This window comes from Saccopteryx leptura, chromosome 3 (genome assembly GCF_036850995.1).
Source record: "Saccopteryx leptura isolate mSacLep1 chromosome 3, mSacLep1_pri_phased_curated, whole genome shotgun sequence".
Classification (NCBI taxonomy): Eukaryota; Metazoa; Chordata; class Mammalia; order Chiroptera; family Emballonuridae; genus Saccopteryx; species Saccopteryx leptura.
The window spans coordinates 279,140,559-279,163,700 of NC_089505.1; the positions used below are offsets into that span (position 1 = coordinate 279,140,559).

Here is a 23,142-nt window from a genome sequence, read left to right on the forward strand (position 1 = left end):
TATTGCTGTTTGTAAAGCCAGCAGGCAGGGCAAGGGCCAAGGCCAGAGCCACTATCAAAACAGCCCGACTCATGCAGGTTCGCATTGGATTCGGACAGTCGGTAAAGAAACCATGGAGCCAAAAACTTGTGGGCCATAGCCTTTAATCCTACCTTGCACCCGGCGGGCAAGTAAAAACATACACTGGGCTCCAAAACCCAGTCACACTCAGTGCTCACAAAGCCACTGACTTATCCGAGTTTCCTAGAATCAAAGGTTTCTAGCTCACCAGCCTTCTTCTCCTCAGTTCCCCATCTTCTGCCTTATCCCAGATACAAACTCTGTACAAACTGGCATCTCACTCAGCACTCCACCATCTTGGCTGCTTTTCCTGGCCTCCTCCACGTGGCTGCCTTCCACTGCTGGCTCTACTTTCTCTGCTCTCTCATGCTAATCTCAGGAACCAAGAGACCAAACTCCCGCTCCGTCCCTATTTTATAGTGTAGAAATCCAAACACTTAATCCAATATACAAAATAGGGAAGTCTCTAATACAAAGTCACCTCTGAGGCATGATTGGATTGTACCACCCTACATCAAAAAGGGTAGGAAAGGCTTAATCCCAAAACCAAGCCCCAGGCTACAAGGATTCTCAACACACATTAATATCACCTGGGCGACGGCATCTTTAACAAAGTGAGCATAATACATTTTACCTGCTCAACACTGTTCATTCAGAAACAAGAATCAGAAAGGACCTTTGGCCCTCAACCCATGCCCTGCCCAAGTGATTCAGACTGAGAAACCCGTTTTAGAAATGGAGTCTTGGCTCAATTACCTGAAGCATCTCCACCTTGGCTTTAGTCAGGAAGACTCCAGGCCTTCTTAGTTAGCTGACCCCTGTGTCCTGTTGTTTCTGAGTCTCTTAGCAAGAATTTGCCCACCATACATGTTCCATTCTTCCTCAACTACATATGAATCACCCATTCTCACTGCTGAAATCTACTATTTTGCTTCCCTTCTCCTTTGTCCAAAAATGTCTTCTTCTATTCATTGTTGCCTCATTGTCTTTGGAATGTTCATGGGTATGTGAATTCCCCATTTGTATGTATTAAAAACTTAGCTTTCTCCCGTTAATCTGTTCCTGCTAATTTGATTATTAGCCAAGCTAGAAGAACTTAGAAGATGAGAGGAAATATATTAATATTTTAATACCCCAAGGGGTTTTGTGCTCTTTTACTCTGGTGCTGGTGGTTGTGCCTTGAGGGGTCTGGAAGAGATGACTCTGACATTTCAAAGATACGTTATCTTAGATGCAAAAGACAGGCTATAAGCTCACTTACGGAAAAGTACAACCTTTATCCAGGAAGATGCAGGCCTAAGACTTGACTTATCTTCCATGACCTGCTTTTACTTAAGAATTTCTATGTGGTGACTTTAGGTCTCTGAGTTTGTGAGGCTCACCATGCAGACCTTTCTTGAGCTGGTCACATTTAGTCTGTGGCCCCCTTTTCACCCAAAGCAGTACAATTGTCCTGCACTTAAGTAGAATAATGAAAAGAAAAAAAATGGCAAAATCTTAATTAAATTTTATGTCCTGAGAATTCGGCTTGGTAACTGTCAGGTTGGAAGCTCCAAACTATGGCCAGACAGAAATGTGCGCCAAACTCCACTTACAGCTAGGTTCCTACCAAACAGCTGCTAGTCCTCAGGGAAATTATAATGTAAAATTATTACGGCTATTCTGACGAATGTGCCAATTAGGAAAAAAACCTGGCTAAATAAAATGGACATTGATGGAGTGACAACAAAGGTTTAGCACAGCACTAACAAAGGCTGAACGGGCCAAGTTGACCTCCTGTTGCTCCTTCTCTCCTAACCAAGCTGAGCCACCGCAAGTTATCTGTGTGCAGATAACTTTGAGCTAAAGGCCATTTTAGCTTCAGGCTCAAGAGAAACTTTTGACCCCTCCTTTTAACTACTATCCATAGGGCAGAGCAAATTTCTATTTACTAAATGTCAGTTCTCATCATCCTTGAAACTCCCGAGGTGCACTACCTCATCCCTACCTCTGGATGTCTTATATGCCTCAATTTCACTTTCTGTCTCTGAACCTCTTCTGCCCGTGAACTCTCCGACTCTCTCCTGTATGTGGGGTTCCCATACATATGTACATACATCATGTACTAAATTCACTTATTTTCCCTTGTTAATCCATCTCACGTTTATTTGATTATTAGACCAGCCAGAAGAACCTTGGGAGAAGGGGAAATTTGTTCCTCCCCTACCGTTCATGTAATCATAATTATCAGAGGGACCCAGAGAGTGTGCTAAGGACAAAGGAGAACATGAAAACTGGTGAATCTTTCAATAACTGGTATTAGCTGCCCCTTAAAAGCAGGGGTTGTGTTTTAAATAATGTTCCATTTCACCTAAACCTGCTACAGATCCTTACCCTAGAGCAATACATTCACATTAAGGGTTGGTGAACACATAAACTCTGTAGACATCATATACACTCCTGAACATCAGGTCTATGTGGCAAAAAAAAAAAAAAATGAGAAAAAGGGATTCTTTGGATTTTTCAGGTGGCAAATATGTCCCTGAGCCCATGAGGTTTCTAGTTCCATGGCTAAAATCTACATGGTTTTCTCCACCTGGAGTTGAGGTCCTGTTCGGTTGGTGTAAAGCCAGCAGCCACGACCACCATCACAGCCGCCCGGCCCATGCAGGTTCGCATTGGATTTGGACAGTCGGTAAAGAAACAACAAAGCCAAAAACTGATGAGCCATCTTCTTTAATCCTAGCTTGCACCCGGCAGGCAAGTAAAAACACACACTGGGCTCCAAAACCCACTCACATTCAGTGCTCACAAAGCTACTGATTTATCTGAGTTTCCTAGAATCAAAGGTTTTTAGCTCACAGACTTATTCACCTCTGTTCTCCATCTCCTTCCTTCTCCCTGCATAAACTCTGCACTAATTGGCTTCTTACTCAACACTCCACCATCTTGGCTGCTTCTCCTGGCCCCTCCATGTGGCCTTTCTCTTCTCTCTGCTCTCTCCTCTCTGCTAATCTCAGGAACCAAGAGAGCAAGCTCCTGTTCTGCCCCATTTTATAGTGTAGAAATCCAAACCTTTAATCCAATATACAAAATAGGGAAGTCTCTAATACAAAGTCACTTTCTGAGGCATGATAGGATTGTACCATCCCACATCAAAAAGGGTGGGAAAGGCTTAGTCCTAAAACCAAGCCCCAGGCTACAAGGATTCTGCCTGCCCACAGCTAGCCCCCAACACACATTAATATCACCTGGGCAATGGCCTCCACATGGGCAGCGTCATCTTTAACAAAGTGAGCATAATACATTTTATCTGCCCAACAGTTGGGATGGAGTCAATGCTACATTTTCTAAAGATAGACTGATTTGCCCTGACTGCGTTACTCAGTTGGTTAAGCATCATCCTGACATGGTAAGGTTGTGGGTTTGATCCCTGCTCAGGGCAGATACAAGAATCAACCAAGGATGGCATGATTGAGTGGAGCAACAAGTCGATGTTTCTCTCTCTCCTCTCTCTCTTTCTCTCTGTTCCTCTCCCTTCCTCTCTCTCTAAAAATCACTAAATAAAAATTAAAAATAAATTTAAAATGGACTGATTTGTATCCCACTGTAGTCTAAATATAGTAACTGAGACTTTGACCTCTTTTTTTAACAGAGAACTTTCTAGTCTTGAGATGTTTACTAATAATCATTAACCTAACTTGTCCAACCCACTTTGGAAGCACATCTGAGCAATATCCATATCAGAGTTAGTGTAGTATAAAGCAGACTGCATTGTCCTATCAAAGGGTAAGCAAATGAATATTTTTTCTCTCTTTCCTCTCAGCTTCTGCAATAGTTTGCAAGTATTTTCATTCACCCATATCACACATTGTTTTAATTATATGATTTGATACTGTGAACTCTTCATGGATGTAAAGCAGTAGCCACGGCCACTATCACAGCCACCTGGCCCATGCAGGTTCACATTTGATTTGACAGATGGTAATGAGACAACGGAGCCAAGAACTGGTGAGCCATTAGCTTTAATCCTAGCTTGCACCCGGTGGGCAAGAAATACACACAGTGGGAAAACACTTCCCTTTCCATTCAGGGCTCCCAAAGCCACTGACTTATCTGAGTTTCCTAGAATCAAAGGTTTGTACCTCACCAGTGTTATTCACCTCTGTTCCCCATCTCCTTCTCTCTGCACAAACTGGCTTCTCCTTCAGCACTCCACCATCTTGGCTGCTTCTCTTCTCCTCCACATGGCCTTTCTCTGCTCTTCTCCTGCATGGCTCCTCTGTCCCATTTTATAGTGTAGAAATAAAAACTTTTAATCCAATATACAAACAAGGAAGCCTCTGATACAAAGTCACTTATCTGAGGCATAATGGGATTCCTCATGAGAGTGTACCACCCCCTATCATGCAACAGTCAAGGGTGTGGGGAAAAGTTTAGTCTTAAAACTAAGCCTTAGGCTATAATGACCCTGCCTGCTTACAGTCCATCTCCCACACCCAATGCAAACTATAAGTGAGCAAACATATATATCATACTTAAAAACTTATTTGACCAACAATGGGCAAAGGCCAAGCATAGTGCCTTGTGCTTAGTAGAACATCAATAAATAGTTGCTCCAGAGGAATTTAAAAATAATGAATTAATGAGTTTATAATGTGAAACTGGATAGAAAGCTAAACAATTTATACTTCAATTAGCTCAGTATGTTCTCTTCTAGATAGATATTGTTTTGCAACATTTTTTTAAAGACTTTATTTATTCATTTTAGAGAAAATGAGAAAGAAGGGGGGAGGAGCAGGAAGCATCAACTCCCATATGTGCCTTGACCAGGATAGCCCAGGGTTTTGAACTAGCAACCTCAGCATTCCAGGTCAACACCTTATCCACTGCACCACCACAGGTCAGGCACACAATATTCTTTTTATATCCATTAAACCTTGGCTTAATGCATGAATTCAGACTGTCTTGGAATTTGATTATTTTATGGTCATCCCTCCTTGTGACAGGCATGCTTCAATAACTTCCTTGAGCGTGGGATCATAGACATGACCCCATGGTTGCTGGCTTGAAGAACAAGGTCATTGGCTTGAGCCCAAGATTGTTAGCTTGAGCAAGGGGTCACTGGCTCAGCTGTAGCCCCCCTAGTCAAGGCACAGATGAGAAGCAATCAATGAACAACTAAAGTGTCATAACTACGAGATGATTCTTCTCATTTTTCTCCCTTCCTGTCTGTCTGTCTCTCTTACAAAAAAAAAAGGAAAGAAAGAAATTGATGTTTAGCTGTGCGAAGTGCAGTTAGCCATCTGCAGTGCCTTCAGAGTCTAGCTGCAGAATGTGAGCTGATTAATACTCTGCTGCCACCCCTAGGCAATGACTGAGCTTTCAAAAGGAGGGGCATCAAGGTAGACATTTCTGTACTGTGCGAGACTCCTCTACTGGGCAATCTTTCTTCTGGAGTTTCCACTGGGTTGGCCTGCAGTTTTCCTTGCCCAAATTTGTTTCTCTCTCCTGTTGGTTGTAAGACTTAGATCCCTATCAGTCTGAAGACTCCCCCTGCCCAATGCTCTCCTTGATCTTGATCTCCCCTTTGTCTTTCACAGGGTTTACCTCCCAATAAATCTCTTATATGTCTCCCTCCCATCCCAGAATCTGCTTCCCAGCGGACCTAAACTGACACACCTACGCAATACCTCACCAGACTTATTTTCTCCTTTAGAGCATGATGGAGAGATTTTATTAGCTCGAATGCATAGTGTCTCTCTATCACAATTGCAGTTTTGTTGAAATGCCCCTCAAAGAAAACCATTTATTATGACAACAAAGCCTTTTCCAAATCATGTTTTGGATCATCACGTTGTTCATGCAAAAATGCATCTTGTGGGGGTGACATTATACGTCAGCACCCTACACTAGAGAATAGGGCATTCTAAGTAGGCACCCCACACACGAGTCCTTTGGCAAGCAAATCTTTTCAAGCATGGATCACAGGCTGAAGGAAACCTGAGAGCCTGAGAGCCCCTCTGGGGGCCGGGAGGGGCCCAGAACATGTTGGGAGGCGATAATGAGAGCAATCACGTTTGAATGGGCTTTATGAGGGCTCTCAGATGAGGCCCTTTAGAAGCCTGGTGCTTTTCTTCCACTTGGCATTTTGCAATTTTGGCACAAGGTATGTTAAATCTCAGAATGAGGTTATCACACGCTATTTGTTTTGCCAAAGTGCCAACTACCGCTTCAAGTCTCAGGTTCCCTCCTCTTTTGTTTGCTCCTGCCTCGCCAGGGACACTGCTCTCATGTGACTCCTGGTGGCCCCACCGGTAGCTGACAGTGAGGCTGGTGGAGGTGTGTAGAAGATGTGGCCAAGAAAATAAGAGAAGCTGAGTCCTGTTGTTGATCTGCTTGCTGCTTGCAGTTTGGCATTCTTCCTCACTCTGCTGGAAGCCCTCTCCTTAGTATGAGGCGTATCAGTAGACACATACTTCTCTCATTGTATAATGCTTCAGTGTTAAGCATTGAAAGTATCAGTTCCTTCCGCTGTGACTTTGTATGCTCAACTACACCAAAAAATTAAAACATTAAAAAGCCCAAATGCAGGCCTGCTTTCATATACTGCAGGAATAAGATGGCTGGTGCACTGTTTCAAGAAGCGGAACGTAACGTGTGAACACAGTTTCCTTAGGTTGCTGCCCTGCTTCCAACATATTGCTGTCACTGTTTTCCTCCCAGTCTCCCCACCATTGGTGGTTTATGCCTTTTTCAAAAAACGTTCAGGACTTGGGGAGGGAGTGAAAATTTATGTATATATTCAACCCACCATCTTTCCAGAATCCACTATTTAATTGTCTTCCTTCTTCGATTTTGGCTTCACACACACACACAAAAATTTGATTTACATAAATTATACGCTCATATGCTTTGTCCTTCCAAGGATTATAGTAATATTTGTTGAGTATCCTACTGTTTACAATTATTTTCTCACTCTTGATCTTATTATTTGGGGTTTACTCTGATTTAGGAAGGTAGAAGCAATTATTTTTTATTTTTAAGTGTGAGAACACTAAGGTTTAGAGAGGCTGAGTCATGTGCAAGTTTCATTAGTTAGTAAGGAGCTGAGACAAGACTCAAAACCAGATTTTCTGGCTCCAAATATGACTTTTCTGTTGTCACCTGCATCAGGCCTTCTTGGTGAACACTGGCAGCCATGAACCTGCGCGGCAGCCTGTCTCGGCAGTGGACGGCTCTGCAGGGAGCATCCTCCTCGTTAATAGCTGAAACCTGCCTCCTTTTTTTTTTGTATTTTTCTGAAGCTGGAAACGGGAGAGACAGTCAGACAGACTCCCACATGCGCCCAACCGGGATCCACCCGGCAAGCCCACCAGGGGGCGATGCTCTGCCCACCAAGGGGCGATGCTTTGCCCCTCCGGGGCGTCGCTCTGTTGCAACCAGAGCCACTCTAGCGCCTGGGACAGAGGCCAAGGAGCCATCCCCAGCACCCGGGCCATCTTTGCTCCAATGGAGCCTCGCTGCGGGAGAGGAAGAGAGAGACAGAGAGGAAGGAGAGGGGGAGGGGTGGAGAAGCAGATGGGCGCTTCTCCTGTGTGCCCTGGCCGGGAATCGAACCCAGGACTTCTGCACGCCAGACCGACGCTCTACCACTGAGCCAACCGGCCAGGGCTGCGAAACCTGCCTCCTTTAATGTCTTCCCACAGGTTCCGGTTCTGCCACCTGTAGCTCCATGGCATGATCTAATTTTTCTTCTCAATATAAGGCTTTTTCACTCATTGAGGTAGAGGGGAAGGGCTTTGGGGTTATAGAAGTTAAAAGACTCTAAGTCTAGGATATTAGATGACTGTTGAAATTGTCCTTGGTTCCAAAATTTACAAAGAACTCATAAAACTCAACAACAAACAAACAAACAATCCAATAAAAAAATGGGAAGAGGACATGAATAGACACTTCTCCCAGGAAGAGATACAAATGGCCAACAGATATATGAAAAGATGCTCAGCTTCATTAGTTATTAGGGAAATGCAAATCAAAACTACAATGAGATACCACCTCACCCCTGTTAGATTAGCTATTATCAACAAGACGGGTAATAGCAAATGTTGGAGAGGCTGTGGAGAAAAAGGAACCCTCATTCACTGTTGGTGGGACTGTAAAGTAGTACAACCATTATGGAGGAAAGTATGGTGGTTCCTCAAAAAACTGCAAATAGAACTACCTTATGACCCAGCAATCCCTCTACTGGGTATATACCCCAAAACCTCAGAAACATTGATACGTGAAGACACATGTAGCCCCATGTTCATTGCAGCACTGTTCACAGTGGCCAAGACATGGAAACAACCAAAAAGCCCTTCAATAGAAGACTGGATAAAGAAGATGTGGCACATATACACTATGGAATACTACTCAGCCATAAGAAATGATGACATCAGATCATTTATAGCAAAATGGTGGGATCTTGATAACATTATAAGGAGTGAAATAAGTAAATCAGAAAAAAACAAAAACTACATGATTCCATACATTGGTGGAACATAAAAATGAGACTAAGAGACATGGACAAGAGTGTGGTGGTTACCAGGGGTGGGGGGAGGGAGGACAGGGGGAGAGTTAGGGGGAGGGGGAGGGGCACAGAGAACTAGATAGAGGGTGGCGAAGAACAATCTGACTTTGGGCGAGGGGTATGCAACATAATTTAATGACAAAATAACCTGGACATGTTTTCTTTGAATATATGTACCCTGATTTATTAATGTCATCCCATTACCATTAATAAAAATTTATTTAAAAAAAAAAAAAAAAGAAATTGTCCTTGGTGATGTTAGATAAGGTGTAAGTGACATGTCAAATTTTTCAAAGAATGATGATAGTAACTGTTGAGAGAATGGCAGATGGTAGCAGCAAGGCAGGAAAGAGAGCACATGGAGCATCTGAATAGCATGAAACTCAAAGGAGGAAGAGATTTTGCCTATGGGTGGATGGCAGACATGCAACAAGAGGATCGGAGAAGTCTGCCCCGTCTCCTGGCCATAGAGTTAGGTGCTAAGACATCCAGGTAATCAGCTGAGACAAGGGGCTAAGAGGAAACAATGGGTGCACAGGAGGAAGGTGTGGAAGTGTGGATGATAAGGGAATGAGGTTTACTTAAGGTGAAGTGGAAAGAATTGTGGGGAGAGTTACTGAAAGACAGAGTTGGGGAAAAGTAAGCTCAGAACAATTCAAAGATGTGTATGTGTGACCTTGGCTCTATTAGAAAAAAAAACACAACAACACGCAATTCCTGCAGCCCTGACCTGCTGCTGAGGCAGTGGAGGGCAATACCAAGCCAGCCGGAGCGTTGTGTCTGCCTCTCCCTTATTCCCATGGAAGCGAGCCTGTGGGGAAAGCCTGCATACTCACCTGCAGCATGCCTTGGCTTGCCACCTGGCCCACAGGGTTCTTGCTTGTCTGTCATTGCCAAAGGCATTGGGTGAAGGATTTGGTCTGAAGCCAAAGCAAATAGCAGCTGAGAGACGCACAACAGTTGGCGTCTGGCTCAGATGGCTCTGGCGCCTTCCTTGACAAACCTTTTCCGCCAAAGAAGGCTGCCGGGCTCGATGGAAATGACCACTAACATGGGTGCAGTGCCTCGGAGGTTAACAGGCACTTACATACGCGACAGCTCATCCCACCGTCCTGTGCTGCTGGTAAGTTTATGCTTTCCATTTTACAGATAAAGAAGCTTCCAGCTCCGTTTCTTATAACTGAGTGGCACTGTCATTAACTCTCTGTGAACATCAGCTTTCTTAGTCATTAAATGGGACTGACATTTCTGACAAAGTTGTCTTGAGAATTAAATAGGTTTAGATGTGTATAATATGTGTTTGCACACAGTTGGATTCCCACAAATGTTCGTTCTATATTTCTGCTTAAATGATTTAGCCCAGTTGACTCAGCCAAAGAAAGCCAGATTTGGAGCTGCCATCTGTGCTGGCCACCGAGGAGCTGGCCATTCCTAAAGGGAGAGAGGGAATTTATAACTATGCAGCTTCGGTGACGGTGATAGATTATAGGGCTGGTACCAGCAATTTCTTCCATCTCTAGGTGCATGTTTCTTTGCCATGTGAAACTGTCATGCTTCCAATAAAAGGAGGAGTCTCTTCTCCCTCCTCCTTGAATCTGGGCTGGCACTGTGACTTGCTTTGATCAATAGAATGTGGTAGCAGTGACTTGGGCTGGTCTCGTTGAGGATGAAGAATCACCTGGAGAGAGAGTTCCAGTCATCCCAGTAGTTACGGCCATCATCACTGAGGGACGTGGGGTGGAAGCCAGCTGGGCCAGTCAGCCACCCAGCTGGCATTTCCCCCACTCTCTCACCTGCCAACTGACCCCAGCAAAATTGACCCCAAGTGAGACCAGCAGAGGACTGGCCTCGTTGAGCCTGATCCTAATTAAAAGATTATGAACAAATTCATGATCTTCGTTTTAGACCACTAAATTTTGGGGTAGGTTGTTGTGCAGAAATAGATAATGATACATGACCAAAATAAGATGCTAGGACATCAGTCAGGTTGCCTAGATACTGAAATCAGGTCTGAACGTAACTCACAACATCATCTTTCTCTTATATGTTTGATTCTTCATCATCTAATGGTCATTTTTACTAACTATAGAACTTGAAACTGTTGAATTTTCAAAGACCCACTCCTCTGATGCTAATAATTCTTTTGATAAATAGGTATGGTCTGATCTTCCTTCCAGGGGCTTCAAGCTCAGAGTCTCATTGATTCCACCTCATGTTTATGAACCAGATTACATATATATGATAGAGGGTTTGGGGAATATTCCCAACATAATGTAGGAGTCTGCAGTTAAGCTTGGGCCCAAATCTCTCATTCTTTGACGCCTGCCAATCCTTTAGTATGCAGGGAGAGCATGCTCACCTCATCATCATCTGATCAGCATCTTGGAGACCTCTAAATTGTTCTGGAGCAAACAATGCTTGAAAAAAGCAGTACAGGCCTGACCTGTGGTGGCACAGTGGATGAAGTGTTGACCTGGAATGCTGAGGTTGCCAGTTCGAAACCCTGTGTTTGCCCAGTCAAGGCACATATGAGAAGCAACTGCAACTATGACTTGAAGCTTCCCACTCCTCCTCCCACAACCTGCCTTTCTCTCTCTCTCTCTCTCTCTCTCTCTCTCTCTCTCTCTCTCCCCTCTCTCTCTCTCTCTCTCTCTTCTCTCTCTAAGAAAAGAAAAGGTGAAACAGAAACGGGAAGGATGAAAACAAAATATTTTAGAGTAGGCTGAACTGATTAATCCGGCCCTAACTCTGTCTGGGTCAACTTGAACATTTCAGGAGAACTTTGCGCTGAAGGGGCTGAAACGATCCCTGAAGAACTTCACAACCAAAGTGAAAGACCCGAAGTAGGCTGTCTTTCTCTGAGCAGGAAAAGCCAGGGTGTACTTTTCAGGTCACCTGCTATTTCCTATCCCTGATTTGCCTACAGACAGGATAGAAGACTAGAGTGACTTCATGCAGCAGAGAACAGGCCAGTGACCTATGCCCAATGGGAGAATGCTAGTGAAATACTCATGAGCTCATCTGCTCATTTTTTGAGTAAAGTGAGGTTGATAGTGTGGGTGACAAGTCACCTGTGAAGCATATGTTGCAATCTGGGGATCAGGTTGCTGTATAGATTCTGAGGTTCCTCTCTCCCCTTCTTAGGGTCAATCCTGGTGACACTGTCTTTAATGTACTAGGCCTGTTCTAATTGTCTCTCTCACTCTCTCCTACCGTTCTCTTTGCCAGCGGCAGAGATAAGGCAAAGGAATCAGCGACGACAGACGTGGCCGTTTGGTTTCTGAGCTCTGCTTCCTGTGTATAGCCCCATTGTCCACGATCGCTGGCAGGAGAAAGGGCACAGGCTGGGGACCACCACTGCGCAGTCCTGGGCGTTTGGAGCTGTGGTACTGCCCCCCACTTCTTGAGCCCACAGGCAGTCGGCAGTGTCTAGGAAGGTTCCGCGGGGACTCGGGGCAGCCTGCTGAAAGGACACCCGGAAAAAGAATTCTGACTCCAACACTGACCTGTTGCATGAATTTAGGCAGGTTAATTAAATGAACATTTTTTTTTTTTTTTCTGAAGCTGGAAACGGGGAGAGACAGACAGACTCCCGCATGCGCCCGACCAGGATCCACCCGGCACGCCCACCAGGGGCGACGCTCTGCCCCTCCAGGGCGTCGCTCTGTCGCGACCAGAGCCACTCTAGCGCCTGGGGCAGAGGCCAAGGAGCCATCCCCAGCGCCCGGGCCATCTTTGCTCCAATGGAGCCTTGGCTGCGGGAGGGGGAGAGAGAGACAGAGAAGAAGGAGGGGGAAGGGGTGGAGAAGCAAATGGGTGCCTCTCCTATGTGCCCTGGCCGGGAATCGAACCCGGGTCCCCCGCATGCCAGGCCGACGCTTTACCGCAGAGCCAACCGGCCAGGGCTTAAATGAACATTTTTGAGGCATGTCACAATTTACATTACTTTTCCAAAAGCACTTTCGAATAAACCCTCCCAAACCTGCTGTGACATATGCGATATATAATGTGATTATTAAGAGATGAAAATGCTGAGGCTCAGGGATGTCGAGTGGTTTGTCCAAAGGCACACAGCCAAGGAGAACCAGAATCCACTGCCTGCTACCCTTTGCTTTCCCACCGTCCTTTGCCACCACTTGTAAATTAACTTCTCTGAGCCTGGGTTCCATCATCATTGAAATAATGACAATTTAACTGGGTACTTTCTCTGTGTGTGGTAAACATGGTACCTGTGTTAGCTCATTTAATCGTGTAATCCTCAAAATAACCTGTGGGCAGGAACTCTTTTTGTCCCTGTTTTACAGAGGAGAGGTCTGGGGCTTAGAGAGATCAGGAACCAGCCCAACCAAAGCCCACACTCTTTGTCTCCTTGCTGTGTAAGTTCCCATCGGTGACTGGAATGAATCTCCAACCCACTTACCTCACCAGGTAATAGGTAAGGTAATTTTGGAAGATAAAATTAGATGGTAGATGTGAAAACACTTTTGACAGTTTAATATATGTGGCAGAAATACCAGGGGAAATAAAAATCTCTACTCCTACAGATCTTACACTATAACAAAGCCCCAACTAACTCCCAACAACTAACACAACCACAAATCTTCACTGACAAAGTAGCAGGCACCGCCAAATAAAGAAGTTACTAAGGGAGGGTGCTGGAGTCTGGAAGTACCAGTCCTGGAGGACTTCCTGAAAGAGGTAAGTTTTGCTTAAGTTCCTGGCAATAAGGCCAGCACAGAGTATATGAGAGGAGAGGCATTCAAACAGAAACACTACCCTGACAAGGGAGGTGAGCAGGGATGGAGATTCTGAGAGGAGCGAGTGTAAGTGGGTAATGCTCTGGAGGCCATCACAATGAGTATGTGTACGTGTGTGTGCATGTGTGTGTGTATGTGTGTGTGACAGGCAAGATCATTTGCCTCCACCCTCTGCAATAGCTTCCATATGATCTTAAACACAGACTGAAATTCATCTTCTGCTGAGGACTTCTTGCTGCCACAATCTTCTATCTCCCACAGAATCAAAATACACTCTGTGATCTTGGCACAGGCTCTTGCTCTCACTGTGGGCCTTTTCCATGGACTTTTATGTCTCTGTTTATTTTGTGTGTTTCGTAAGTGTCTCATGCCTTTAAAGGAAATGCACCAGCCACAGCCTGGCCTGTCATTATAGCCCTTTGCTGGCCGCCAGCTGCACTCACCCCATCCCCGGGATGGGTGAGCCTGGGCTTTTAATTTGCTGTGACAGGAGATAATTGTTGCTCGAGTTTCCACCTCTGAAAATAAATCAGGGTGGTGCTTCCCGGCTGGGGATCCACAGAAGCAAACTCGCCCTGGGGCCCGTGCCAGGGCGGGCTTAGCCAGGCTGCTGTGGCCGGGTCCTCATGCCTCTCACCTCCTTTCCCTCTCTGGATTTCAAAACACACGATTCGTGTTTTCTTTAAGAGCTCAAGATGGAAAAGTTAAGAAAGTTCAGGGAGACTTTCTGATAATGTCTGCAATAATTCTAAAGGTGGATTCTTTGACATTTCAGACACTGGAGACACTGAACTCACCTCTCTGGCCCACTCCCCAGTTACAACTGCCTTCAAGTGCAAACACATCATAGCGTGCCCACCAGGGCTATCCTCTTTTATTCTCTTAAAATATGACATATGCCTAGAAACATCTGGGCAAGGCCTCATCAATCAAAGCACTTCAAATGGCAAGTCATGGGGTTTTGGATAACGGCAAGACCCTTCTCATCTCTACAATGAGGTAGCTGGAGATGACCCTCTAAGGCTCCTTCTAGCACAGGAACCCATTTACCTTGGACTGGATTCATGGGCTCATCTCACCACAGCTGACCCAAGTGCAAGGTGGAATGAAGCCTGAGTGGGTCATACAAGTTCAAATTATATAAAGACATCTGGGAACTGTACACGTCAGCTCTGGCCTGGAACTAAGATAACACAGATGAAGAACTCAAAGGCAGGGGAGCTAAGAGTGGCAGAGGAGAATGAACCATGAGGACACTGCCCCATACACTCTGGGGCCCTGTAGATGGTCCCTTTCATGTTCCAGGCCTCTCTGTTCAGCCGGCACAGCAATGTTTCCCTTATACAACTGGGGTTTATCGGAAAAGACAGCTGGGGTAAAGCTTAGCCCGATGCTCACTGACTTTGTAGAGCTTGTATATGCAGGGAAATCACAATCAGTCTGAATAGACTAATCAAGACCTATGAACTGCTGTCTGCACTAATAGCCACCTTCCCAGAGATCAAATCCATGTGGCTGTGGAGACAGGCTTTCAGCTGGTTGGCCTGCATCCTTTTCTGATCAGAGTAATTTATCACTTGAGTGTCAGAATCAGTGCAGGGTCTTTTCACTTCAGCTATTTGGTAGCAGACTGTTGAGTATTAGATGATTTAACTGCTTGAGCCCATGCTTAATCTGCCTTATAAACAACATGCTTAATCTGCCTTATAATCTACCTGTGGTTAAAAAAAAATTAAAGAAAAACAAACCTTCATAGGAAGATCTACAAAATGGAAAGAGACAATGCTCATTTAGTTTCATCTTCCTTTGACCCAGGGATAGAGGTGCATGTTGTGACAAGGAAGCGCTGTGCTGGTTTGGATGAAATGGAGCTGAGTGAGGGTGCAGGGGTGTGTGTGTGTGTGGTGGTGAGGAACAGCAGGCATCCATTGGTACCATTTTTCAGAGAAGGCTCCTGTCTCTGGGCATACCTGAAGTATAGGAAGGGTACCAGAAGACTCCCACAGAAACCTCTAGGGCAAGGCCCAAATGTCAGGGCTTCTGTGATCTCTCTGCTAACCCCAGAGTGAACTGTGATGGTCTAAGCATTTGGATCTGTCTCTATGAGGCCCCTGCCAGAAAGAATGTCTGTTCTGTGTCTGTATGGACCCTTCACATCCAGGTGGGCTGGGCGCTGGGCTGGGGCTGGGATGTGGGACAGCAGCTTCATGGAGGAAGGCTTGCAGACCAGCTTTCCTGGTGGCTGTGACCACAGACCCCTGGGGGCCCAATGGTGTTCACCTTCTCTACAGACCCACTGCTGCCCCATGGGTTTCCCAGATACCACTCCAACTCTTACACTGAGGTCGGCCTCCATTTATTCACCTTCGCCCTGTCATCTGATGTCCAGCGCCTGGCTGGCCTGCATAGCCTTATTCTGATAGGACATCCCACATAGTGTATATTTCACATCTGGACCAACAGGCCACCAGATGGGCTCCGAAGGGATTGCTGGTGTCTTGCAGATGCTCAATAAATACTTGGTGGATGAAGGAATGACTGAATAAATGAAAAAAATCCAGTTCTGTTTCCCCAGAGCAACAGAGCTTACTTCCTCCCTACCCAGACTGGGAGGGTGACAGGAGCAGTTTGAGGCACCTACCACCCACTCTAGCCTGAAGACCCTGAAAGAAGAGACCAGAATCAAGGGAGCAAGAAGAAGCCCCCTTCCCTGGACTATGTCTCCAGGGCTGCTGCCGTGAGGTGGAGCACAGCTCTCTGGTGAGGACAGGGGAGGAAGAAGCATTCCCTCCGAAGCCCTGGCCGAGTGGAGGCCACCTCAGTACTTCTCCATTTGGAGCCCGCAACTGTCATTTAGGTTCAGGAGAAAGGGGGTTTCCATGCACCCAGACCTCATCCGCTAGAATTAACTTGACACACTCACAACATCACAAAATAAGGTTGACTTCTGATAAACCCCCAGCCTTCTGATAAAAGGCCTGGTCAGCCCACCTTAAAGAGAACATCACAGAAGCTGGGGCTGGAGTGATGTGTTAGACCAAGCATCTTCTGAACCCCCCGGAGTCTGGTAGGTGCCAGGGACGGAAGGGGTGTTGGGTGTTGTCACAGTTGGTCAAGGGCTGTGTATAGCCCATGTATCTCTGACTTTCCTAAAAATTATTTGGTAAATCCAGAAGAGTGCCTAACAATAGCAGTAAATAGTTGTCAATAGGCTGACGCAGCATTGTCCGCAGTAGCCCAGATACCTGTTGATGTAAAGCCGTCTTCCCAGAGGCCAAGGTGGATCCCGGCCATGATTCTAACTGCCCATGTGGCTACTCTACTTCAGATCTCCATGGTCCAGGTTGACCAGAGAGAGAAGCTCTCTGAACGGTCACTTAAAAGAGCAAAGTCTGGACACTAGCTCCAAAGCTATTTCTTCCCTTGTGGACAAGCAGGTTCTGCATTGGGAAACAAGCCTCTTTCTTGTCAGAGGGTCTGGAGTCAAATGCTCCTAGGGCCATGATGGAGAACCTTTTTCTAAAAACCGCCCACTTTTGCAGTGCTGGTCAACCTGGTCCCTCCTGCCTACTAGTGGGCGGTCCAGCTTTCATGGTGGGCCAATCACGGAGCCATTTGGTTGCTCTGCTACCCACCCACCATGGAAAGTTGAAATGCCCACTAGTGGGCGGGAGGAACCAGGTTGACCAGCACTGCAAAAGTGGGCGGTTTTTATAAAAAGGTTCACCATCAAAGTCCTAGGGGAATATTGCAAAAACTCCAGAGTGGTCAGAAATGCCTCCAGCCTCTCTCAGGGGTTCACTCCAAGCCAAACGGATGGCTCAGTACTTGTTAACAGCCATGCTTGTTGAATGGAAGCTGTTTTGACAGGTGAGGTGTGTCTGAAGTGAGGGCAAAGTCACCCGACTCTGTGGAGCCTCAGGCTGACTGCAGAAATACCTACCTCTTGCACCCAGCCACCTACTCAGCTTGACCCACAGGACAAATCTTGCTCACATGGTATTTTTCACACAGTGGTGATTCCTACATTCCTCTTCCTGTTGACCTTGCCTGTGGGGCTTCTGGCCAACCACTGACCAAGCTCTCAGGGATAGTGGGACAAGAAGCTGACACCATCGACAACGTGCTGTTAGGCTCTGCCTTGGGAGCCTCTGGGACTCAGCTTTCCCTCCCCCCTGCCACACCAGACCCCCAACACCCCGTTTCCTAAGAAGCAGCTTTTCCCAAACACTCTAATCTTAGCTTCTTCCAATGTCCCTTCCACACAGGCAGCCCCTGAGTGACAGCAGTCACCATCACTTCATGTCTAGTGGCACTGGGCTGATTGCAAAAAAATCACTTAGGAAATTTGTTAAATATCCTGATTCCTGGGCTCCGCTCAAGACTTCCTGGGATCGAGATGGGACTTGGAGATCCGCAACCTGTGTTCAGACACATGCCCGCGTTTCCTCAGATACTGTCAGGACTGAGAAAGCTAACAGTTACGAAGTGCATTAACACATCCCTTCTCTTGTTAAGACCTACAGAAAATGTAGGTCATTTTGCTTCCTCAAGGATACAGAAGAAGCACTTCTCTTTTTTCCTAAAGCAAGCGTGCGTCCTGGGTCTCGTGACCATCCTAGACCAGCACGAATCTGCGAGCGGCTACAATGCGACGTGGGCTGCAGACCTCCGGCCTAGACATTCCAGACTCCCACGGACGTGGCGCCCAGTGCGTTCCTGAGCTGCTGGACGTGAGCAAGGCTGTGGGCTTTCCTACAAAGCTCACCAGATCCAAAAGCTACTAGAGGGATTTTCCTGGGATATTAAGCATTTATAGCTCAGGAAGAGGTAATATGTGGTGTGTATTGCAGAATAAGCTGCCCCTAGAAATGGCTAAATTTTCTACATCATGTGAATGGCAAAACTGTGTCTTTTTTTTTTTCGAAGTGAGAAGCAGTGGGGAGGTAGACAGACAGACTCTGGCATGTGGCCGACCAGGATCCACCCTGCAAGCCCACCAGGGAGCGATGCTCGGCCCTTCTGAGTCGTTGCTCTGCTGCAATCAAAGCCATTCTAGCACCTGAGGTGGAGGCCATGGAGTCATCCTCAGTGCCCAGGCCAACTTTGCTCCAATGGAGCCTTGGCTGCGGGAGGGGAAGAGAGAGACAGAGAGAAGGGAGAGGGGGAAGGATGCAGAAGCAGATGGGCACTTCTCCTGTGTGTCCTGGCTGAGAATTGAACCCGGAACTTCCACATACTGGGCCAACACTCTACCACTGAGCCAACTGGCCAGGACCAAAACTGTGTCTTAAAAAAAAAAATTCAGAGTGAAGCCAGAACACATGTTACTAACAACAAGACTGAATTAAGTAACAAGAACTGCGCTAGCTGCCAGGGCTGAGGAAGGAAATAATTCATTTTCCTTTAACTAATCTCCTTGTTTACATTATTTCTTTTGCTCCACATGACTGGCTCAGAGAAGGCCTGTTTTTGTCTTTGGTGTGGTTTTAGTCCTTGGTCAGTAGCGTTTTGTCCCACTGAGCCTCAGCTCAGGGTCCTCGTGGCCAAAGCCATTGTCATGAGTCACAACAGACTCACTGTGGAATGAAGAACGAGGACAGCAAAGGCCGGCAGCAGACCTGCTCTCCCAGCTGGGATGGCACCTATCCCGTCCACCACACTGTCCCTGACCAGTGCTAGCTGGGTCCGTGGTGGGGGTGCTGGCCTGCATGTTGTGAAGAGGGGGAGCCATGTCTTTTCTTACTTTTGTGTAGCTTGTTCTGGGCACAGTGCTTAATGACTATTGAGTACAGGAATGATAGGATGAGGACACAACAGATTATTTCCAAAGTGGGCTCGACACGTTTTCTCTCTCAACCTCTGTACACTTTTACACATATAGATGCAGTTCAGAGGGGCGGGGGTAAGGAGGGAGAAAGAGGAAGAGCAGATGGAGGGAGAGAGAATGAAAAATCACAAGGTGTTCCATGGGTCTAATCATACATGGCTGCCAAGGGGGTGAAGGAAGATGCCAAATTCCTGTCCCCGTGGCTCAGAGATTTCATGCCCATCAACTGCCTACTTCATCCATTCCTAACATGCAACATCAAGAGGTAAGAGCAGGTCATTGTATATGGTTCTAGACAAGGAAAGCAATATGTGCCCACATGGCTCCTCACCTGTGTTCTCTGCCCTGAGCACTCTGGGAAACATGGGGAGTCCTGCTCTTTTCAGGGGTTCTTTTTCTCTTGAACTCCAAGAATCCCCTGGTTTGATCTTTGGACTGTCCACCTGGTGACATTTGGTGGCAGGAGTGAGCTTACCTCTTCTCAACATTGTCAGTCAAGAGTGGGGAAGGGGTCCAGCATCCAGTGAGCACAGGTAACTAGGGTAATGCCCAACACATTTAACCCCTTCCTTCCCAACTCTCTTCCCGGCAAAGGTGTGTCACGACAATATCAAAGCTCAGTCAATCTGAACGTCCATGGCTTGCTGTAGGTATGACAGATGACCTTGATGAAGGAAACGGCCCATATTGTGAGTAATGGAGACATCCTTCTTCATATACATTTTTCTGCCTTAAAATAACAGAAGATGATCTCTGTTCTCTTGGCTCAAGCGAAAGTAAAACTTTTTTGAAAGCTCTGTTTAAAGGGTTCATTATCTCACAGGCTGCTAACTATATTCTGTGCGCCACACTCAATAAAAGCTTCATATAACTGTCTTTGAAATTAACAACCACCTCTTGTGCTTTTCAAGTTATTAAAGACGTTGCCATGGTGGAGAGACTGTAAACTTTCTATACTGGTGATTAGTCAGCGGGACCACATCCCACCAAATCCCCCAGAGCCTTCCTAACAAAAAGTTCCTTGTGACCCAAGCACTAATTTTTCTTTCTTGTCTGTTCATTCTAATTCCACTCAATTACTCCTGAGCAAGCTGTTTTATTCCTGTCAACTCATGTTATTTACTGGAGCCTTTAAGGAGGACTGAAGTAGAGGCTGATATTATGTAGGATGTTTTGAGACTCATTAAAACACTTTAAAAACAATCACCCATTGTGATATTCACAGCCCTATATGACCTGGACCATTTGGAGCCTGGACCACTTTATTTATTTGCTATTAAATGTTTCAGGTTAGAATGGCTTTTCTTGCTGCGATAATTTTGGACCCGGAAACACAGAGCTTGATCTGGGCTCCTGGAAGCTTCTGGACAAGTAGCTAAGGAGTGTGTGTGTTTGTGTGTGTGTGTGTGTGTGCATGTGTGTGTGTGTGTGTGTGTTTGTGTGTGTGTGTGTGTATGTGTGTGTGTGTGTGTGTGTGTGTGTTGGGGTGGGGGAGGAGTATCCAGGAACAGCTCTGTTGAGCCAAGGAGAAATGGGTGTCTGCAGGCAACCCCAAGTAGCCAGAGAAGTTTGCCTTCTAGAAGAGAGAAAGATTGTTAGGAGACCGTGTGCTCAAGCTGGCATAAAACTAGAGGATTCTAGCTTTTCAGGCCCCTAAAATCTGGAATTCTTTATAAGAGGAACAGAAAGTCTCCCTTCTCCAATGATTTTAAGATGCTCTGTGATTTCACTAGTAGCCATTGTCTTAAAATGATGCTCAGAAAAAGGTCAACTCACCTGGCCCACCACATCCATTGCCTCACACACTTCTAGAATGTGGTTTTTCCACGAGCACCTCATCAGCCCACACACTCCATCCTCACCCAAGCCAAGGGATGGTAGGTGCCACTTAGGGCAACAGAGGTGGAGGAAAGTGAGGCTGCAGATCCAGAGCCAGGTGTCATTGTCAGGCCACTTCTCTTTTGCTGAAGGGTGTTAAATTGCATAAAAAGGAAGTTGCACTAGACCAGCCCTTCCCACACGATGCCTCAGGCAATGAGATGCTAGCCTATGCTCCCAGAGAAGTCAGCTCCCAGTCAGACAGGCTGAGGAAATACTGCCCCTCCGTCCCCAGCTCCTCGACTGGCTTTGCATCACCCTGAGTTTAGAGAGTGCCGTGCTAGCTGACCTCCAAGATCCTTCTTAACTCATGAAATTCTAGGATGCAGGGATAAGGAATGTGACTGCAAAGGGTTATAAGGCAGTACCTGAGGGTTTGGGTTTCCACCCTGACTGTGTATAAGAATTTGGGGAAACACAAGAGGAAAACCCCACAAGCCTATCTCTGAGCCCAGGGATTAGGATTCACCAAGACTGGGGTGGACCCCGCCATCTACATTTCTAACGACTCTGCGCTCTGGTCAGTTTTGATGTGTAGTGGGCATCAAAGTCAAAACATCGAGCCAAGCTTACAACCAAGAGCTTTCACAAAGCAAGGACATGAGGGAAGAGCTAAAGTCTGTACTTAAACTGCCCACTTCTGTTCACAGGATTGGGCCCACGAGGAATTGGGTTTGGTGTTTTTTTAGAAGACGCTTTACCAGAAACCGATTATTTAAGGTGCAGTGAGGCAGAATTTGTTTTGTTTTGTGTTAAACCTCAGAGTGACACTCCAACCACATCCCGAGGGCAAACATCTCACAGCTTAATTGGTAGGTAGGCATTGCCTAGAACAAGTCGGAGAGCGATGCTGGCCTCCCACCCTCGGAGAATTGGGGACCAAGGAGGAGAAGAGCCCTTGTGAGATGTGGCCTACTTCCTCGACGGCCTCTGGCTGAAAACAGAGCTGACCCAGCCCTCTGTCCAGGGTTCAGAGCTTCAGGACAGAGAAAGCAGGAGAGCGGAAGAGGGCCCGACCTGTTTCCCAGGGCAGTGAGGTCAGGGTTCTCGTAAACCAGCCCATTTCTGAGCTGAGGGAAGCCCTTGAGCCCCCGGCATCACTGGTCCTCACTCGCACACACAGCAGAGAGCAGCTCGGCGGCCTGACTCCTGGGCCCGGGCTGCTGCAGACCGGGGAGGCCTGAGCCTGCTCAGGAGGACAAGCCAGAGTGATGAATCCTTCATTGACTAAAGTTCAAGGTAGAGTGCAAGTCCAGAAAATAAGTCTTAGGCCTACTACTCCCTCTCATATATTCTATAATCCAGACAAGCTGGCTAACTCCCTGCTGTTTAGATAGAAAATGTTCTCTGCCTCCTTTGAGCATTCACTCCTAGTTTTCTCTTCCCACCCTTGCCTGTTGGACTCCTACGCATACTTCATGGCCTATGTCAAATTCCTCCTCCACTGATTTCCCCATTTGATGCAATGATATCACTCCCCTCTGGAACTGCCAGAGTATGCTGTTTATATCTATTATCTGGCATTTTTTCCACATACAGTTGTGTGTCTTATCTCCTATTAGAGCACCTGGAGATTAGAGGCTGGGTCGTATGTCTCCCTCCAACCCCAAGCAAGTTTCAACATTGTGCTTTGTATGTAGCAGGCACCCAGTGAATATCTAAGAAATGGAAGATATTTGACAGTAATTGCCCACTGAGGGTGGGCGGCCAGCATCACTTTCCTTCTGGTTCCCTGCTCCCTGTCATTGAGCAACCCCTTGGCACTCCCTCCATCTCTGCCACACGGTGCCGTCATCAAACGTGTAGCCCAATATTGGGCCACCGTAGCAAAGCTGGAGTCTGAACTGCAGGGTCTGAACTGCAGGATCTGAATGTGAATTCCAGCCCCACGTCAGATTGAAAGACACTCCAGTCCCCATTGCATTTGGGATGCTCCTCAAAAAATAATGAAGAAAGGAAATTTTCTCTCTTGGAAATAAAGCTTGGGTGGACCACATTTTGCAACAGATGAGTAAATTATCTTACTGAGAGGATGGATCATTTGTCATAATGTTACACAGCATTTC

The 23,142-nt window shown here is 46.4% G+C and overlaps 1 long non-coding RNA gene across 2 annotated transcripts; it reads left to right on the top strand.

The window, feature by feature from the left end:
- Window positions 1-9,610: 9,610 nt before the first annotated feature.
- On the top strand, window positions 9,611-16,843 carry LOC136400981 (uncharacterized). Of its 2 annotated transcripts, none has more exons than XR_010750441.1 (4): window positions 9,611-9,738; window positions 12,916-13,046; window positions 13,156-13,309; window positions 14,144-16,843. It is a non-coding gene; the product is annotated as an uncharacterized lncRNA (long non-coding RNA). The 2 variants fall into 2 exon arrangements; XR_010750440.1 differs by lacking the exon at window positions 9,611-9,738 and adding an exon at window positions 12,053-12,134.
- The last annotated feature ends 6,299 nt before the right edge of the window (window positions 16,844-23,142 follow it).